Source organism: Microtus ochrogaster, chromosome 1, assembly GCF_000317375.1.
Source record: "Microtus ochrogaster isolate Prairie Vole_2 chromosome 1, MicOch1.0, whole genome shotgun sequence".
NCBI classification, from domain to species: domain Eukaryota; kingdom Metazoa; phylum Chordata; class Mammalia; order Rodentia; family Cricetidae; genus Microtus; species Microtus ochrogaster.
In genome coordinates, this window is record NC_022009.1 from 44794759 (window position 1) to 44801551 (window position 6793).

The 6793-nt window shown below is 39.3% G+C and overlaps 1 non-coding gene and 1 pseudogene across 1 annotated transcript; one reads left to right on the top strand and one right to left on the bottom strand.

Annotated features, from left to right (window-relative positions):
- LOC101994813 overlaps window positions 1–6793 on the bottom strand; it is a 197615-nt pseudogene that overhangs the window by 177202 nt on the left and 13620 nt on the right.
- Window positions 3740–3812, top strand: Trnak-cuu. Its single transcript has one exon. It is a non-coding gene; the product is annotated as a tRNA-Lys (tRNA).

Below are 6793 nucleotides of genomic sequence, written 5' to 3' on the forward strand. Positions count from 1 at the left end.
TTTTTCTCAATAAAAAAAATCTTTAAAAATAATAATAATAATAATAAAAGGGTATGACTCTTGGTTGGCTGACCACAGACCAATGGAAGTCCACATATCCAAGACTGTGGGCAGCAGCAACTGTACTTGATATGTTGTTTTTTTTTATTTAAGAAAAACATATATCACAAAGTTAGGTTGTGTTCTTGAAGGGGGGGAGAAAATATGATCAAAAACCTTGCTTTATATTCATAAAGAACTAAAGAAAGTGAGTAGAATTTTAAAATTGACCTTATAGAAGATTTCATAAGACATGACTATATACACATTCTTCTTAGAAGCTCACAAAACTTGCTCTAAAATTGATCACATCTTAGGATGCAAAACAAGTCTCAACAAACACAGGAAAGTTGAAATAATTCCTTGCATCCCATCTGATCACAATGGAGCAGACTAAAAATCAGCAGTAAGTTAAACCTCCCAGAGCACACACAGACTCCTGGAGAGCAAGCAACACCCTATTGAACAATGAATGTATCTTTGTAGAAATCAAAAAGGAAGTTTAAAAGTTCATAGAATCAAATGTTATTAAGAAAAGAACATAACAAAACAATGGGATACTTTGAAAGCTATTCTAAGAAGGACATTTGTATTTTTATGTTTCTTCATTAGGAAATTGCAGCTCTTAGATAAACAACCTACTGATACACCTTAAAGCTCCAGATAAAGATGAATAAGTCAAACCTCAGGTTGCTACATGAAAAGAAATCATTAAAATCAGAAAAGAAATTAATGAAATGCAAACAGCAACAACAAAAGTACAAAGAATCAGTTTAAGGGTTGGCTAGACTAGCCAAGAGAAAGACCCAAATTAATAAAAGTGGAGATGAAAGGGAGCCATTACAATAGACACCAGTGAATTTCAAAACATCAAGTTTTATCTTAAAAATATATATCCCACAAATGGTAAAATCTGCAGGACATGAATGAATTTCTAGATGCAAAGTTAAATACCAAAATTAAAAAGCAAGTATTTTAAACAAACCTTTAACAAGTAGTGAGATTGAAGAAGCAACTAAAAAAAAATCTCGCAACTTAAAAAAAGGTTATGGCCCGTATAGATAAACTGGTAAATATTACCAGACCTTCAATGAAGTACACCCATGTTTTCTTGTGCCCAGAGTGTGGACCCCAAAAACCACCAAGAGACCAAATCTTATACAAAAGCAAAGAGTCTATTTAATTTCAAGTTAACTTGTGTCCTCCATCCATCTGACACAGTGGGTGGAGTAGGAGAGATCCTGAGTTGCTGTGGGACAGGACATATACTGGGGGTAGAGCAAAGGGTGGGGCATCTCAGAGTCTGCTAGTTGCATAGTAACAGTCTCAGGATTGGTGTACCTCCGGGCTGGGGGAACCTGAGCTGATTGGTCAGCTGCAGCTACAGAAAGATTGCTACACCTGGAGGTCACCAAGGAGGGGCAGTTCCTCCGTTACACCACCATCAGTAAAGCACACGCAGAGCCTTCCAACTACCTTCTGGTTGGTTCCTCACCACATGGAAGTTACTTGGCAGTTTCTTCCCAGTAATTATGGCAAGGCTGAGCAAAGTTGGGAACTCAGCATATCCTGCTGAGTCAGGGGCCTACATCTTGCTGGATCTTTTCTGTAGCCCATCATGGCTGCCAAAGAGTAGGGGGCTGGGTGAGGGGCTGGGTCCTTCAGGTTCTCAAACCATTCCATAAAATATAAAAGAAAGAAATACTGCCAATCACTTTTTATGAAGCTAGAATTACTCTGATATTTAAAAAAGATACACACACACACACACAATCACAGACTTATCTCCCTGATGAACCCAGAGACAAAATTTCTCAACAATATTCTTGCAACCTGTGGTGGTTTGAAGGAAAATGTCCCCCAAACAGAGTGGCAATATTGGGAGACGCAGCTTTGTTGGAGTAGCTGTGACCTTGTTGGAGGAAGTGTGTCACTGTGTAATGGACTCCTATAAACAAGCTACTTCCAGTGTCAGAGACCATTTCCTGTTGCCTGAAAGATGTAGGACTCTCAGTTACTTCCCTAGCACCACATCTGCCTATATGCTGCCATGTCCCACCATGGTGATAATGGGCTGAACCTCTGAACTGTAAGTGAACCACCGCAATTAAATGTTTTCTTTTATAAGACTTGTGGTGGTCATGGTGTTTCTTCACAACAAGAGAAACCCTAAGTAAGACAGAAGTTGTTACCAGGGACTGGGGTATTGCTGTGATAGGCCTGACCATGTTTTTATTTGAAGAAATATGGTCTTTGGGAGTTTGGGTTAGGAAAGTAGTGGAATGCTTTAAGTACCGCTTAATTAGCCATACTAGTAGGAAAATGGAAGACAGTGGTGCTAAGAGTTATTTGAACCATCAGGTACTAGCTCAAGAGGTTTCAGAGGAGAAAAACTTTAGTATGTTTCCTAGACATAATTCTTGTGATATCTTGGTGAAGCAGGTGACTGCCTTTTGCCCTTGTCCAAAGAGTTCACATGAGGCTAAAGTGAAGAATTTTGGAATAATTCTGTTGGCAGAGGAAATCTCAAGACAACATAGTATAGACTCTGTTGTATGGTTATCACTGTTAACTCTAATGAACATCTGGAATGAAAAGGAGCAAGTAAAAATACACAATGTATAGATTGAGAAAAGGGGCACTAGTAAGTGGAATGGAGCTAAATCTTGCGTTCAAGGAAACAAACAGGTTGAGAAACTTAATAAAAGGAGTGGCAACCTCAGGGCAAGATCCTACCCAGCTAAATTTCCAACTTGTGAAAAGGAGCTAAAGGAAAGCTTGGAGCCAGGTGTGGTGGTGCACAGCTTTAATCCCAGCACTCAGAAGGCTTAGGCTGGTGGATCTCTGAGTTTGAGACCATCCTGGTCTCTAGAGCTTAGGCAGTAAAGGGAATGAACAATCAAAACCAGAAAGCTGGTGAAGATGTAATTGAATGTGGGGGCCATGCTCCAGCTCCAGTAAGCAGCAGAACTTGGCAGTTTTTGGCCACATGGTTCAGGCTTTAGACTTAAGGATAGGAGAAATGGGTTATGAAATTTACCTCCATGCCTAAGGAAAGCTGCTGAGACCAGACATGTGTTAGGGGTGTCTCTGAAGGGAGGCCTAGAGAAACCACTATATGAAACTGTGAAGTTGAAGCCTGGATTGCCTTGAAGAACCCAAGATATTAGAAATGCCAGAGTCATGGGCTATCTGCTGAGGAGAGCTGCTAACGGGGAGAGGGAAAAGCTCAAGAGAAAGAAGTGTGTTATAATTTACAAAGCTGAAAGGAATTGGAGATCTGAAGAGTGTTTTGACGTCAGACATGGAGCTGCAGAGTTTGGAGTTTGAACAGTTGTTTCTGGTCTTGCTTTGGTCTAATATTTCCTCACTATGCTCCCTTCCTTACATTTTAGACTGGTAAAGTATATTCTGTGCCCTTATATGATGGAAGTATGTGATTTGCTTCTTGATTTTGATTTTATAGGTATTACAGTTAAAAGATTTCATAAATCTCAAAAGAGACTTTGAACTTAAGACTTTTAAATAAGTTTGAGGCTGTTATAGACTATGGGAACTTTTGAAGTTGAACTTAATGTATTTTGCATTATGATATGACTACAAGCTTTGGGTGCCAGGAAATGGACTGTGGTCATTTGAAACAAAATAGCCCCTGTAGTAATAGGAGCAGCGGGGCTGCATCCCCAGCACCCCGCTGCCCGCCCGGCTAGCTCAGTCGGTAGAGCATGAGACTCTTAATCTCAGGGTCGTGGGTTCGAGCCCCACGTTGGGCGCCATCTGTAGTAATAGGAGTGGTGGGGCTGAGTCCCCAGCACCCCGGCCGCACCCCCAGCTAGCTTATGCCCAAAATAACAACACAAAAACTGTATTCATTTAAACACTGCTTGGCTCTTTAGCTTTAGCCCTTTTCTCGGCTAACTCTCGCTCCTGGACTAACCCATTTCCAATCATGTGTGTCGCACCCCAAGGTGCGCTTACCAGGAAGATTCTAGCCTACGTCCATCCTGGGTTGGAGCTTCATCCCGTGTGCCTCAGAGAGCAGAGCTCTCGCCTCTGCCCGCAAGAGTGGAGCATCATGTCTCTCTGAGGCATCTGCCCCCGAGAGGAGAGCTGTCAAGTCTCTGACCTCACTTCCTCTTCCTCCCAGCATTCTGCTCTGTTTACTCCTCCCATCTATGTTTTAACCTATCAGGGCAAGCAGCTTCTTTATTTAATTAACCAATGACCTTCCTCCATCAAGCCCCCAAAAGGAGTGACCCTATTAGGAGATGTGGCCTTGTTGGATTAGGTGTGACTTTGTTGGAGGAAGTATGTCACTGTGGGAATGGATTTTAAGGTGTCCAATGCTTAAGCACTCCCAGTGTCTAAGATGACCATTTCCTGTTGTCTGCAAGATATAGCACTCTTGGTTATTTCTCCAGCATTAAATCTACCTGCATGTTACCATGTGCCACAGTGATGATAATGAATTAAACCATGAACTGTATGTGAAACACCAATTAAACATTTTCCTTTATAACAGTTGCAGTGGTCATGGTTTTTCTTCACAGCAATAGAAATCATAATTAAGACATAACTCTAATTTAAAAATATAATAAACACTCAGCACGATAGCATTGGATTTATCCCAGAGATGCAGAGATGGCTCATTATACATAAATCAATAAATATCATAAATTACATTTAGGGCTGAAGGAGTTCCCACTGCACTTCTCAATTTTGTCTATATAAAAGAGTTCTAAACCTAATACAATATTATATACAATAAGAACAAATATCAAGTATAAAATTTAGAATTACAGTCAGCATAAACAACACCTAGCAAGAAACAAATGCTAAGCCGGGCGGTGATGGCGCACACCTTTAATCCCAGCACTCGGGAGGCAGAGGCAGGCAGATCTCTGTGAGTTCGAGGCCAGCCTGGTCTACAAAGGAAGTTCCAGGACAGGCTCCAAAGCTACAGAGAAACCCTGTCTCGAAAAACAAAAAAAAAAAAATGCTAAATGTTTCAGTAGTTATCCTATCCTAAGGTATCTAAGTTTTTTATTAGAAATTACTTGGATAAGTCACGAGAGGAAAAGACCTGAGAAGGGAAATAATATTACTTGAGTAAGTAGGAAGTGCAATCAAGCAACTTCCAAAAGGTGCAAGAAATGACAGAGACAACCTGAATAATCACCCAAAGTCTCATTTGCAACACTGGGGTAACCAACTTTGGCTAAGCCCTAGAGTAACTGACAGGTCATTTTCAGAAACAGAAAAATTTTCAAAACTGTTTTACCCTGTCTTGGAAAGGTTGGGCAGTATTTTTGTTTGTATCCTGTTTGTCCATTCTGGACACCATACATGTCAGTGGTTGAGGCAGGGGCAGTTCTTTGCCCACAGGCAAGTTTTTCTGAGAAGAAAACAAGCTCCAAGTGGTATGTCTTCAGTGCTCAACATTCTCTCAGGAATAGATCAGTGCTGCCAGGAGGAATTGTGTCTCACGTCAACAGAATCCTGAGTTATTTATGTCATATTTTACAGTTCTTTGAAGTGGTTGAAGATTACCTATCTATGAAGAATGCAATCTCTATGTGTCTAAAGAACCTGATTAACCATAAGTATGACAAACATAATACCTATATAGCTTAAAGACTGAGGCTTCATATTAAAATATTAAACAATCCTTAAACAACTGTGCAACAAATGAGAACAATGACCTCAAAATGTAAACAATGTACAAGTATCTTGATCAGAGATAGAAATGTATAGTGCAATATGATAAACATATCCTAAAATTGCATCAACATACAAAACATCTTAAGCAGAGAAGGAAACATGTATGCATAAAATATAAGAAAATAACTTTGCATAGATGCACAAATAGGAGCATATTCAATATAACAATATAATTTGAATTTGTATCAATATACAAAAATCTGCACCAATGTAAAATGTCTATAAATAATAGCTCACAAGTATTCTCACTATTATTATTAGTGTGAGTAATCTCACACTAATCTACCTATTATCTCATCTATTTTTTTAAAAAGAGATCCCTGAGTCTATTTAATTTTTACTCCAATCCCCAACCATATACCACTTATAATCAACCCCTAATAGATGTCCCTAACCCTGAGGACAAACTTTGTTGGGAGAGGGGATGTTGACTTTTAGAATTACTTCCAGATGTCATGGGGACAGTTATTTCTATGGAATCCTGTAAAAATGAAATGATGGTTAAGTTTCAAGATTACTGTCCGGTATAATTGCAAATAGTCTCTGAGAAGTTGGCAGGGTTTTTCTGAAGTTCTTATTTGAAGTTCTGGCCAGAACATTGTAAGAAGGTGCACCATGTCAGCTAGCCAAGTTGGAATCATCTTGTGCAGCTTGTAACCCAAAACTGATCTTAAAGTACTGCTATCAGCATCATGATGTCATATCAACCAGATGGAATTGTTGTTGTGGGGCCCCATATTCTTCCTGGAAACTTCAAAGATTACTGCAGGAAAATTTATTGTTCATTGTGGAAAACTTAAACATTATTCATATAGACATATATTCAATGAAAGGTACTATAGAGACAAAAATAGGTATGGGGAGAATTAAAATTTTTCCTAAATTCTTTCTTCTGTCTGTCTCATATGAGATGGAACCTTCTGAATTTTGCTTTTAATAACATGCTTGGATTTAGAGAAAGATAGCCATTGTCCAACTCCAAAGCCAGCTTTGATTTTTAAGTGATTTACTCTTTTATTATACTGAGAAGTGT